Source organism: Chenopodium album, chromosome 7 (genome assembly GCF_948465745.1).
Source record: "Chenopodium album chromosome 7, dcCheAlbu1.1, whole genome shotgun sequence".
Taxonomy (NCBI): domain Eukaryota; kingdom Viridiplantae; phylum Streptophyta; class Magnoliopsida; order Caryophyllales; family Amaranthaceae; genus Chenopodium; species Chenopodium album.
In genome coordinates, this window is record NC_137840.1 from 60233327 (window position 1) to 60247300 (window position 13974).

The 13974-nt window shown below is 37.6% G+C and overlaps 1 non-coding gene across 1 annotated transcript; it reads right to left on the reverse strand.

Annotated features, from left to right (window-relative positions):
• Positions 1 to 10861: 10861 nt before the first annotated feature.
• On the reverse strand, positions 10862 to 10968 carry LOC145641233 (small nucleolar RNA R71). The gene has a single exon (XR_014115292.1). It is a non-coding gene; the product is annotated as a small nucleolar RNA R71 (small nucleolar RNA).
• Positions 10969 to 13974: the final 3006 nt, after the last annotated feature.

Below are 13974 nucleotides of genomic sequence, written 5' to 3' on the forward strand. Positions count from 1 at the left end.
CACCTCGATGTGAGGTTGCCTATGTATCCGTTAGGAATCAGGCCGAACGTAGCTCTAGCCGAACCTCGCACAAGTATGTTTATACCTCAAAAAGGTCTTTTTAAGGGTTGTAACGTGGTTAGGCTAAAGGCTTGAAGAAGAAAGGGATAAAGGCTCAAGACCCTAGACAAGCCCCCTAGGTGTGTAATCTTGCTTTTGAATCTTTGTATTTTTATGCTTGAGGCTTTCTACTCTTTTTTAGCTCTTTTTTTTTTTTTTTTTTTTTGCTTTATTTATTTTATTTTTATAAGTGTGGGCAATCCCGATCATGCGGTCTATCACTCACTTGGCATTCATGTTTCTCAGGCACGGTACCGAGCACTTGATAAGAGACGCAATCTGAGACGTGTTCTTATCAAAGACATGTTCATGTCAAAGACATTGGCACACTTGCCCTTTTGTACACTTATTTATTTATTTTGCTTATTTTTTGCTATTTTATCTTTTGAAGTCACTCAAGCTTTTTTTTTTTTTAAATGCATAAGTTAAACACCATCCCATCCCAAAGTTAGGTAGATTTGGGTTGAAAAATGAAGGGTCTATCGTTAGACGAGGCTCAAAGTGGTTTACCCAAAAAAGGATTGCATATTTGAAGGGTGAAAGGTAATATGTTGTGGCTACAAGGGGTGCCTCAAATCATTGGTATACCTTGTGCTTAATTCGACATGGATTTTTTTTTTGGAATTATATGCAAGAAAATAAATGCTCATTTTATTAAAAAGGGGAAAAGAAAGAATCTATAAAATTAATCTAAGGGAAAAGAAAGGTGCTTATGCTAGACTTATTAGGGAAAAGGTAAATAAAGAAAAAGAAAAAAGATGTCATGAAATCTCGTCGTTGAAGCTCGGCTCCTGTCTTGTGTTGTTTGATTTATCATCACTCGCTTTTCTTGTTAACTGGAGGTATGGGAAGCTTGTTATTATCAATCAAATGTTGGATAGCCTCCTTTAGCTTCTAACAGCTCTCAGTAGCATGACCCCTACCTTGATGGTACTTGCAGTGCACATTTGGATTCCAACTAGGAAATTTCTTCTCAAGCGGGGGATCTTGAAGAGGTCCAATAGGAGTAATGAGTCCCTTGGCATGGAGTCGATCGAAAGCATCATCGTAGCTAATTCCAATAGGGGTAAAATCCTTTTTTTGTTGCTTTCTAAATCCTCGATTATCCATGGCTAAGATCTCATTAAGGTAGAAAGTACCAACACTGTTACTAGAGTAGGTGTTTTCGGAAGAAGAAGGATAGTAGTTCTTCTTCCCTTTATAGCCACTGTTACTATCATTACTAATTTTGGCCTTCTTGTCGCGCGGAGGAACATGAAGGAGATTTGAATAAATGAAGTCTTGAACACGATCCTTGAGGGCGAGACACTTTTCGGTAGTGTGACCGCGACCTCTATGGTATCGACAATAAGAATTTGGATCCCAATTGGGAAAACGTTTTTTAGGTGGAGAGTCTTGAATGAGACCAATGGAGTGAATATGACCTTGATCGTGAAGACAATCAAAAGCTTCATTGTAATTCATTCCTATCGGTGTGTATTCTTCAATGGTCCGTTTCGCCCGTGGCTTAGGAGCATTGAGTTCTTCATTAAACCCTTGGCGAGAATTTTGTTCGATGACCATCACCCGATTTGCTAATCCTTCTACCACATTCAAGAGCATGGCAACGACATCTTGCAGTTTTCGAACGTCCTCTTTAGACTTGACGAGTCTTCCCTGGTATTATCTAAGAAAATAATTTCATCCTCCTCAATCATGGCCACTTCATCAAGAGAGGTTATATAAGGTGTCTCGATCATGGGCTCACCTATAGGTGTGATAAGAAGTGATGGATCAAAGGATGTTTGATCTTCTTCGATGGCTAGAATCTCGGAAGTTTCATTGTTATCGATAAGATCTTGAATGGCTTCTTTGAGTTTCCAACACTCCTCAGTGTTGAGACCCTTTCCTTGGTGATATTTGCAGTGCTTATTAGGGTCCCACTTGGGTGGCCTGGCTTCTGGAACTGGATCTTTGATAGGCCCTATGGGCATGACTAGTCCTTTGTGATGTAGCTTCTCGAAAGTTGTTTCATAACTCATACCAAGTGGAGTGAACATCTTTTTGACCTTTGGATTCGTGATTTAGAGGCGTTCGTGGTATGTACCTCATTAATGGGAGAGGAAGAAGAAGGATGGTCATTCTTCTTTCCTCTCGCACTATTATCTTTCAGAAGGTCATCTTCAATGTCAATGCCTATGTTATACACAACCTTGAAAGTATTCAAGTTGTGTTGGTACTTTAAGTGCCTTGAATACTTCCCTTGGAGATTCTTGATAAACATCCTCACATATTCTTTTTTGATAGGAGCCTTGACCATATTAGCGGAAGTTTCCCTCCATTTGTTGAAGAAAGAAGTGAATCCTTCGTTTTCCTTTTGTTTTAACATCTCAAGTTGTCTGTGGTCTGTTTCGTCTTGGACGTTGCACTTATATCTATCTATGAAAGCGTTTGTTATCGACTCCCAAGAAGAGGTTTTCTCTTTGTCAAGGTAAAAGAGCCATTGTTGACAAACGGTCTCAAGAGATAAAGAAAATATAGAGGGTAACACTTTATTATCAATACCCTTAATACTCATTATGGTTTCAAAAGCTCTTAGATGAAAGTAAGGGTTATCTGTTGCCTTGAATTTTGGGATGTCAGTGGCATTGAACTTATGCGGAAGAAGTTCCTTGTCCAGCGAGACCCCTTGTGAACTAATGCCCTGAAATTTATAATCACTAGATAGCTTTCTCAAGCTTTCTTGCATGAGGTTCATTTGTTGTTGCTTCACAGGGTCATCAATTTTGAGGGTTAAAACCTTTAACACCTCAGTCACGTCATTTAATTGATTCCTAAGTTCATTGACCTCTTCTTGACTTGCCATTATCTTTTTAGCCTTCCTCTTTTGACGAATTGGTTTATAAAAAAGTGAGACTTGAATAAAGAGGTTGTCTTTGATTAATCGCCCTTCTCTCCTCGACCAAGTACTGTGGAAAAGGAATTTGGGGATATTTATTGTTAATTATTTGACTTAAACTTTATTCAACATGCAATGGATGGAGGAAGTGAAGAAAGATTGGAATAGAATGTGAAGAAAAATGATGTAGATGGAGGGATATGGAAAATTAGGAATAAAATGTGCCCCCAACTCAAATGACAGAAAAAACCGACTCATGCATGAACCTTAGACATGGTCATGGCGACATATACACAAAGTGTGTGCTACGACTAGTGAGTGTAGGTGGCATGTTCAGACTCGTGTCATGATCATGTGGCTAGACTATGAGACTAGACTCAATTAATGACTTAACAAGGTATTATTGTCAGTAAAATTTAACCGAATTAATTAGCAAACTGGTTAATTAGACACTAGATGATGACTCGAGCAATAAACCGAACTGTTGCCAAAACGACAGGACTGGCGCCGCTCTTTGTAGTGTAGCGCCAGACGACAGAGCTGTCGCCAGGCGCCACACTCCACAGAGTGGCGCTACAAGTCATATTTTGGCGCCATTACTGGAGCTTGAATATGAGACTGTTTTCGGTGTTATTAATCAACAGGGGTATGCCTAAAGTCGTACTAGGTCAATTCTGATTAAAATATTAGACTTTATTTACTCAAATTAATTAATTAGGCAAAGTTCCTTTAGTCATTAATTTATTTAATCTCAGCACAAGTCAACAAACGGTTAAGAAAACATAATATATGCACAACAAATAATGCACAATTAGTCAAGTAGGCACGATATGATGCAATGAGTTTGCAACCTAACCATGGCTCTAGTTCTCTAAAGTTCGGGATATGGTTTAGTCAATAGAGGGTCCATGGTTAATTGTCCGGATGCACCGCGCGAAAGCCTAACCGTGAAGGGTTAGCGCGAGTGGATGGGACACCGCGAGTTTTATAAAAAACTCGCTTCCATGGTTTGGTGAATTCAACAATCTCGGATGTACCCTTTGTTGCTCAGAGCGTTCAATCAGGTAGATGGAGCATGAATTCCCAGAGGGTTATGTCCATATGTAGAACACATATGAGTTTCAGAAAAGTGAGAAAAACTCAATCAGGAAGTAGGATCGAGCAAACAATGCGAAAAACTGGTCGAAATTAGAACGCATATTTCTGGCTCGGTATTGGAAGAATTTGGCGCCAGCAAACAGAGATTGGCGCCAGGTTTTAGCTGTGGCGCCAGGTTTTAGCCGTAGCGCCTGGGGACAGAGCTGTCGTCTGGCGCTACAGTTAAAATTATGGCGCTAATATTCTGTTCGCTGACGCTAATTCCTACATGCCTCAGCAGCTTTCTGTGCTCGATAAAATTTTCCAGTTTCGCGTAGTGTTATTTCGGTCCTAGTTGTGAAAGATATTTCTCAAATTTCCTACGTGTAAAATCCTATGTTTTAACTCATTACGGATGGTCTTTCCAATGAGATCTTGTTTATGCATATGACAATGATGTTAATCAAAATTACGCACATGAAATACTTAGAACGTTTTGAGTCTCATCCACTCATTCTACATCATTGCCAAAATAAATTTTAGGAATTAAAATAGAAATCCTCCCCACTGGAGTCGCCAAAAACTGTAGGGAATATTTCAAGCGTTAATCCCCTAGCTTGAACCCCACTGTGATCATACACTACAGCATGGTGGCGTCCAAAGGGAAAGAAGATAGAGCAAAAGAGTCGCCAACAAGTTTTTTAGGAACTTGTAAACCGTTCACGAGGTGAAGGTTACACCCTTTAACGATCCAAGAGATCGTCAACTCCAATAAGGTCTTGAACCAAATAGGGTTCGGGGATGAAGGTACAAATCCAACCTAAAAGAGATTGAACCTGCCCTAATAATAGGCCTCTACTTTATTCTGATCGTATTCATGTGCGCTTTCTGACTAACATGCACTCAATAGGATTAACCTAAACATGTTTATCTATGTTGGTTGAATATTAAGGCACAAATAAAACTATTATTGGCGATCACTTGAATTATAATCATATTAACCCTAAACAAGATTATTAATTATCTTATTAAGCGTGATTACAAGTACAAATTCCCTTTAAACATGCATAAAAGGAGTGATCAAGCAATAAAAATAAATATATATCAAGCAACATAATAATAATTAAAATAATAATTATAACCATAATAATAATGATAATAAATTATAACAATTATAATCAAACTTAAAATAATCATATCAACGTTAAAACATATTAGTAGCAAGATCCTAGGCATGATACTAACAAGATTAATAACAAACCCTAGCATGTCACTAAACATTAAAAATCAAAGCTTTAACCCTAACATGATACTAACAATCATAAATATTAGGAAGAACACAGGAGGCATCATACTTTTAATAATACTTGATATTAAAGTTACCCTAGACATGATACTAGGAATCATAATAACAATCTAAGCATGAACTCTATATCATAACATCAATAAAAATCATTAAAGTACTTACTTTGATGCCTCGTACCTCTTTCTAATAACAAAATACACACGTTAGTAACTTCAAGGAAAATAATAAACAAACAATTAAATTAAATAATTGAAAGAAAGATATTTGGGACCAAACCCTTAGAAATTAAACCTTTCACGTCTAGGGCGAATACAACTTCGAATATGGCTAGATGTATCTAAAGCTAATGAATGCGAAATTTTTTAGATTTGAGAGAAGGCTAGTTTAGAAGAGAGAGAGAGAGAGTAATCAAGAAAACTTGATGAGAGTTAATGAGTCAAAACGGAGTTTTTAGCACGTTATTTATAGAGAAAATCAACCAAAAAGATAAAACATCAAAAACAGAGTTCTGACGCAAAAAGCCAAGTTGGCGCCAAACGCTGACCTTAGCGCCAGACGCTAAGCCTAGCGCTAGGCGCCAAGCGTAGCGTCAGGCGCTACAGCTGGCTTTTGGCGCTGACTCAGAAATTCACGCGTTTTCTTAAAATCAGATAGAAATTTCCGTACAGGAGGATAAAATCGTATTTTCCTCAAAAAAGTTCTTTGATTCTGAATAAAACTCTAAAAAGTCAACAAAAGTCAATTTATCAATGCTAATTTAATTAGGAATGAAAAGAACCTTCTAGAAGAATCTAGAAGACTAAAACCATTCCCAATTGCATTAGGAATGATAAATCCATATTAGGCCCTCCTCTAGATCATTATGCCGCATATAAGGCTCAAACCAGGCCCAGTTTGGTATTTTGGCCATAACTTCCTCAATATTCATCGGGATTGGGCTTATAATATTTCGTTGGAAAGCTCTTTTCAAGCCCTATCCAACTACACTACTATTGGACCCATATCATGGACCAAACAAACTGGATTGGCTGTTTTCTTAAAATAAGTTTTCAAAAACAGAGAGAAGAGAAAAGAAATTAAAACTATTCGCAACACTAAACTTTCCACACTTTCACTTCATTCGATTATGATTCGACGTGAAAGGTACTCATCACCGGGTTTGGTTTTGGGGAGACACAAATGGGTGTCTACAGCATGTTGAAAGCTACTAAGAACAAATCCTTGAGTACTTGAGAAGCACTAAAGGAATGTTTCTAGTTTATGGTGGCAAAATTGAACAAGTTGTCAAAAGGTTATACAGATGCAAGTTTTCCAAACAGGAAAGATGTCTTTAAATGTGATCTAGATACATTTTGTGTCTGAATGAAGAAGTACAGTATGCTTGAAGAGTTCAAAGTAGAATGCTGTCGCGTACTCAATGTCAAAATATGTGTATTTAGCTACAGTAAGAGTAGTTAAAGAGGAAGTTTGGATCAAATTGTCCTGTGACTGAAAGGACACCTTTGTCAAAACAAAGGAGCCAGGGTCACATCACAAATTCAAACATATAGATATGAGATATCACCTCATTTATGAGATCAATGACAGCGAGATGTCGTGATCTACAGAGTTTTATATGAATGAGAATATCATTTATAAAACCCCTTCCACAGACTAAGGTATGAGAGTCATATTAAAGTTTTGGATTGCAGCAAATTACGTAATTCAAGTTGTGTATGTTTTGAGAAAACATATTACATAAGGAATGCATATATTTGCAGAATTATGTTTAAATAGAAATTTTATTTCTCTTATTTATTTATGATTTTGGAAATTAAATAAAATATCCAAAATAATTGCGAATTGATGGGCTCATCAGGTTGATGACTTGGTGAATGAAACCCCACAGGTGAACAAAATTCATATACTCCTTGTTTTTTTAAGTGTTACACTTCCTTTTTTTGGCAAAAAGCTACATTAAAATATTATATCTCTCTCCTCTCATGTTCCCCACCCAAACCCACTACTACTTTTTTTATTATATCTTTTCTCTCACATTCATTACTTTTCAATAAACTATTAATCCCACTATCTTTCTTTTACAATTTTTTAATACTCCAACTACCCCACTTACCTCTTATTTTATTTAAGTTAATTATATTGCCTAAAACTATGTGTCGGTCAAACTGTTACACTTAAGAAAACACGGAGGGAGTATTATTTAAGTTCCTAGTTTAAAATCATTAAAGTGATAAATGATTTCAATAAATGAACTAGCATGTGAGATTTATTGGATGGCGCAGTTTCATGGGCTATATGAGCATAGTGATGCTCGGTCAATCACTTGGATAAGCATGAATGATGCATGATCGAACTATTGACCTACTTTGAAGTTCAAGTATAAAGCTTCCAGATTGTAGACACCCATTTGTGTCTCCTCAAAACCAAACCCAGTGATGAGTACCTTTCACGTCGAATCATAATCGAATGAAGTGAAAGTGTGGAAAGTCTAGTGTTGCGGTTAGTTTTTAATTTTTTTCTCTTCCCTCTGTTTTTGCAAACCTATTTTAAGAAAACTGCCGATCCAGTTTGGTTTAGTCAATGGAAAGGGTCCAATAATTGTGTAGTTGGGTCGAGTTCGAAAAGAGCTTTCCAACGATATATTATAAGCCCAATTCCGATGAATAATGAGGAAGTTATGGCCAAATTACTAAATTGGGCTCGGTTTGATCTTTATTTGTGACCAAATGATCTAGAGGAGGGCCTAATATTGATTTATCATTCCTAATGTGATAAGAATTGATTATAGTCTTCTATATTCTTCTAGAAGGTTCTTTTGAATCCTAATTTAATTAGCATTGATAAATTGACTTTAGTTGCCTTTTTAAGAGTTTTAATCAGAATAAAAGAAGTGTTTTTAAGGAAAATACGATTTTGCCCTCTCGTACACTTAAATTTTATCAAAATAAGAAAACGCGTGGAAAACTGGATTCCAGCGCCTGGCGACAGGACCAGCGCCTAGTGCCACTCTTGGTGTCTGGCGCCAGATCTTGTCGTTGGCTCTGTAGTCGTGTTTTATTCTTTTTTATCATATCCGGCTGATTTTCTCTTTAAATAGCATCCTAAAACCTCCATTTTAATAATAAATTCTTCTCATAAATTCTCCATCTAATTATCATCAACTCTCATCAAGAATCTCTTGATTACTCCCTATATTTCTTTTCTAAACTAGCTTTTTTCATACAAAATTCCGCATTCACAAGATCTAGAAATACTTAGCCAAGTTCAAAGTTGCCTTCGCCCTAAACGTGAAAGGTTTTAATTTCCGAGGGTTTGGTCCCAAATCTCTCTTTTAATTATTTAATTTAATTCTTTGTTTATTATTTTCCTTGAAGTTATTAACGCGTGTATTTTGTTATTAGAAAGAGGTACGAGGCATCCAAGTAAGTGCTTTAATTAATTTATTGATATTATGATTCTTAGAAATCATGTCTAGGTTGTTATTATGATTCCTAGTGTCATGTGAGGTGATAACACGATATTATACACGATTTATATGTGATATTTGGTCATGTTTTATTGTGTTTTCTTCATTCTCTTAATCTTTTTGAGCTATTATTCTTCCTATTTCGATATTGCTCTTCTCGGTTTGTTTGTTTTTGTTTTTATAGGAATAGGGCTCGATTTGCGTGGAATTTATTTTAATCGCAAGATATTTCTTTATATAGAGCGTTTCTAGCACCAATGGAGCATCAATGAAGCATTTAGGAAGCCTACTCCACAGCTCGGTTGTGGCGTGCAATCTATTGGCCACAACCTGGTTGTGGGCGTCTATATTGGATCAAGGGAGAGGCGAAGGCAGCCCGCTCCACACCCTGGTTGTGGCGGTTTTCTTCGTGCCACAACCTACCTGTGGCAGCTCGTTTCGGTGGCGTTTGAGAGTCCTATTTAGATAAAAATATCTACTTTTATGCTAGGATATAAATAGGTTTTAGATAATCTTTTATTTATCACTTTATCACTTTTTCAGATATTATTTTAGACTTCTTTTTGAGTATAACGTTCTTCCATATTATTTTCAAGGGTTTTGCTTTCAAGATTCAAGATTTCATAATTAATTCCAAGTATTGATTTCTTCTCTCAATTCTCTTATTTTATTATTGTTAATTATGTTTTCTTTATTGATTATTATTCTTGATTTCATTAATATGTGTGAGTAGTTTTCTATTCCAAGATCTAGCGGAACCCGAATATGATTAATGCTTGATTTAATTCTTTAAATTCTCTAATGATGATTTCAATTGATATGCTTAATTGATTGTGCTCATGCCAATACTAGATTAGGGATAATTGGTATTGTTATTAATCCATTGTTTTAATCGCAACGAGAGTTGGGTTTTGACGGGTTTGGATAAATCAATTAAGGGTTTGAAGTTCATCACGGGAGTAGTTGAATGGATGATTAGGAAGTTAGAGTAATGTGCTCATGGTCTTTAATTTACATGATTCCACGGAAGTAGGCTTGATTGTGATTAGAGAAGCCATTGATAACTCGGGAGAGACCATTGGTACTATTTAGGGATTACTTTTCCTCTTTAATCAATTGAATTATATGTTAGGGGTAGAACTATTATTGCATTAATTGTATTCGTGGTAATGCTTGATCTTGGATGTTTTTAGTATTTGATTATCATTTTTTTTTAGTTTAATCGTCGCTCTTGATATTTAGTTATTAATTCTCAATTATTTGACTTGGTTACTTGCTTAGTATTTACTTGAGTCTATTTAATTAGTTGAACCATAGTCTTTTGGGATCCAACCCTTGCTTGCCCGTCTACATAGTAGTGGTCTAGTTAGGTTTATTTTTGTTAGGTACGCGACACGCCTATCAAATTTTGGCGCCATTGCCGGGGACTACCGGTTTTACACTAGTTATTTGTGATTCGTTTTTACTAAGCTTTATTTGTTGCTTCGGCTATTGTCTCTCATGTTTTTGATTTCTTTGCTTTTAGTTCTTTGTTGCATGCAAACTCGACGTTCATGGTCAGACGATTTAATTCCATTTGATTCTGAAATTGAAGCAACTGCAAGGAGACGAGGAGGTAGAAGAAGAAGGAGAAATCAAAACCATAGAAACATGGTCGATCCAGGAACAAAGTCTCTTTTGGAGTATGGTATTCCTGATACCACCAGACTCCTCTCCAGCATTGTCAGAGCACCTGTTATTGATCAGAACTTTGAATTGAAACCACAGTTCATTCAATTCATCTCTATTGATTCGTTTGCAGGCACGCCTCATGAGTGCCCTGTCAGTGATATTGATAGTTTCTTGGAAAAGTGCGATACTATGAAACTAAATGGCGTTACAGATGATGTTATTAGACTTCGCCTTTTCCCTTTCTCATTACGGGATAGAGCGAAGGAATGGTTGAGATCGAGATGAAGGTACTGGCTCTTTTGACACATGGGACAAACTGGTGAAAGCTTTTCTAGTCAAGTTCTTGGGACAGGAAAAGACTGCAAGGTTGAGAAATGAGCTATCTACTTTCGGGCAGTCAGATGATGAGTCCTTATATGAAGCATGGAGGAGGTTCAAGCGATTGCAAAGACAATGCTCTCACCATGGTATTCCTGAATGGATGTTGATCCAAACCTTTTACAATGGTTTAACTCATGAGTTCCGAATCTATATTGATGCTGCATCTGGGGGTTCTCTCTTGACTAAGAACCCAACTGAGGCAAAGGAGCTAATTGAGAAGATGGCGGCAAATGATAATTACCACCCAGGAGGACGACGTGATGTTAAAAAGGGAGGTTTACATGATGTTGATTCTCTAACCCTTTTAACTAGCTCTATGCAGGCATTGACAAGCAAGTTTGACAAGTTCCAAGCAACATCTTCTGGCTCATCTGCTGAAACTTGTCAAATGTGTAATGTACAAGGTCACATTGCCCCTGATTGCCCACAAAATTCACATGAGATGTCGATTGAGGAAGCCAATGCATTCTACACTTCAAATCCCAAAAGGCCATATGATCCTCACTCAAACACATACAATGAAGGTTGGAAACATCATCCAAATTTCTTTTACAAGAATACCCAAGCTCAACAAAATCCATCTCCACCACCACCTCGAAACAACAATTATAATGCTCCACTCGGTTTCCAAGCAAGACCACCTTTAGTCTAACAACCTATGCAACCACCTCCACAAAAATCCACTCTTGAGCTAATGCTTGAGAACTTCGTTACCACAATGAACAACAACATCCAACAACTACAAGCTCAGAACAAGCTCATGGAAAATCAAATAAGTCAACTTGATCATCAAGTTGGCCAATATTTGAAGACTCCGAGCGCTTTTCCGGGTCAAACAGAGAAACCACCGAAAGGACAGATGAATGCTGTGACTTTGAGGAGTGGAAAGCATTTGGAAGATCCTCCCACGAGGGAGCCATCCAAGGAGGTTGTTGATGAGGTAGTCCCAAAAGAGAAGGTGGTCGATGGTACTGCAAATGAGGAAGAGCCAAGGGCATCAACTCCACCACCACTTATTCCATATGTATCGCAGGTTCCTTTCCCGCAAAGGTTGGCTCAAGCTAAGTTAGAGAAGAAGTATGGAAAATTTCTTGATATTTTGAAGAAGCTTCACATCAACATTCCTTTCTTAGATGCAATATCTGAGATGCCATCTTATGCAAAATTTTTGAAGGATATTCTCTCTAACAAGAAGCAGCTAGAGGAGAATGCTACTGTTGCGTTGAATGCAGAGTGTAGTGCTATTTTGCAAAATACACTTCCTAAGAAATTAGGTGATCCGTGTAGCTACTCAATTCCAGTGAAGCTTGGGGATATAGAGATCAACAAGGCATTATGTGATCTTGGTGCAAGTGTGAGTCTCATGTCGCTCTCAATCTGCAAGAAACTTCAAATGGGTGAATTAAAGCCTACACGCATGTCTCTACAACTTGCAGATAGGTCGGTTAAATTTCCCTTGGGTATACTTGAAGATGTTCCTCTTCGTGTGGGAAAATTCTTTATCCCATGTGACTTTGTTGTGATGGAGATGGAAGAGGATGCACATGTCCCTATTATACTTGGTAGACCATTCCTAGCCACTTCAGGTGCAATCATTGATAGGAAGAATGGAAAAATCACTTTTGAGGTGGGAGACGAGAAAATGGAGTATTCACTCTTGAACGCTATGGGAACTCCTTCCATGGGAGAGACTATTTTCCAAGTGGATTTCCTTGATGACTTAGAACGTGAGCAACTTCCCTTGATCAAGACGGATGATTCACTTGAAACGGTGTTGGTGGGAAGTGCCAATGAGGAAGATTGGGAAATAATGGAGTACACGCGGCTACTTGAGGAAGGAAAAGCAAATCCAACCACCGCTCCAGTGAAGGAAGTCCTTAGTGTATCAAGTGTTGGGGAGAGTACTACGCCTCCCGAGGTAGAGTTGAAACCCCTTCCCTCTACTCTTAAATATGCATATCTTGGTCCTAATAACACATATTCTGTTATTGTTAATGCTGAGCTTAATGACACAAAATTAGAGCAACTGCTCACTGTTTTGAGAAAATATAAAAGTGTTAATGGGTACACCATTGATGATATTAAGGGTATTAATCCCTCATTCTGTATGCATAAGATAATTCTTGAGGACGATCACACCTCCTCCATAGAACCTCAAAGACGACTTAATCCAAACATGATGGAGGTAGTTAAAAAAGAGGTTCTTAAATTGCTTGCTGCAGGAATAATCTACCCTATCTCAGATAGTAAGTGTGTTAGCCCTGTACAAGTAGTTCCAAAAAAGGGGGTATGACCGTTGTCAAGAATGACAAGGGTGAGCCAATCGCTATCAGAACTGTTACAGGTTGACGAATGTGTATTGATTATAGAAGGTTGAACAAGGCCACCCGGAAGGATCATTTTCCCCTCCCCTTTATTGATCAGATGCTTGAACGTTTGGCTAAGCATTCCTTTTTCTGCTACTTGGACGGATATTCTGGTTTCTTTCAAATTCCCATTCGTCCATGTGATCAGGAAAAGACCACCTTCACATGTCCATATGGCACCTTCGCCTATCGAAGAATGCCATTTGGATTATGTAATGCTTCAGCCACGTTCCAACGTTGTATGATGGCAATTTTCTCAGGTCTTATTGAACATTCAATGAAAGTTTTTATGGATGACTTCTCTGTCTATGGAACATCTTTTGATGTATTTCTTGAAAATTTGGAAAAGGTGCTCCATAATGTAAAGAAGTCAATTTAATTTTGAACTGGGAAAAATGCCATTTCATGGTACAACAAGGAGTTGTTCTAGGCCATGTGGTGTCAAATAAAGGTATTGAGGTTGATAAAGCAAAGATAGAGGTCATTGAGTGACTACCCCCTCCTAATTATTTAAAAGGAATTTGGAGTTTTCTTGGTCATGCAGGATTTTATAGGCGATTTATTAAAGATTTTTCGAAAATCGCTAGACCTCTAACTGAGCTTTTGGCCAAAGATGCCCCATTTGTATTTACTGATGCTTGTCTTGAGGCTTTGAACAGGTTGAATGAAGCTTTGATCTCCGCTCCCGTTATGCAACCCCCGGATTGGACCCTACCATTTGAAATTATGT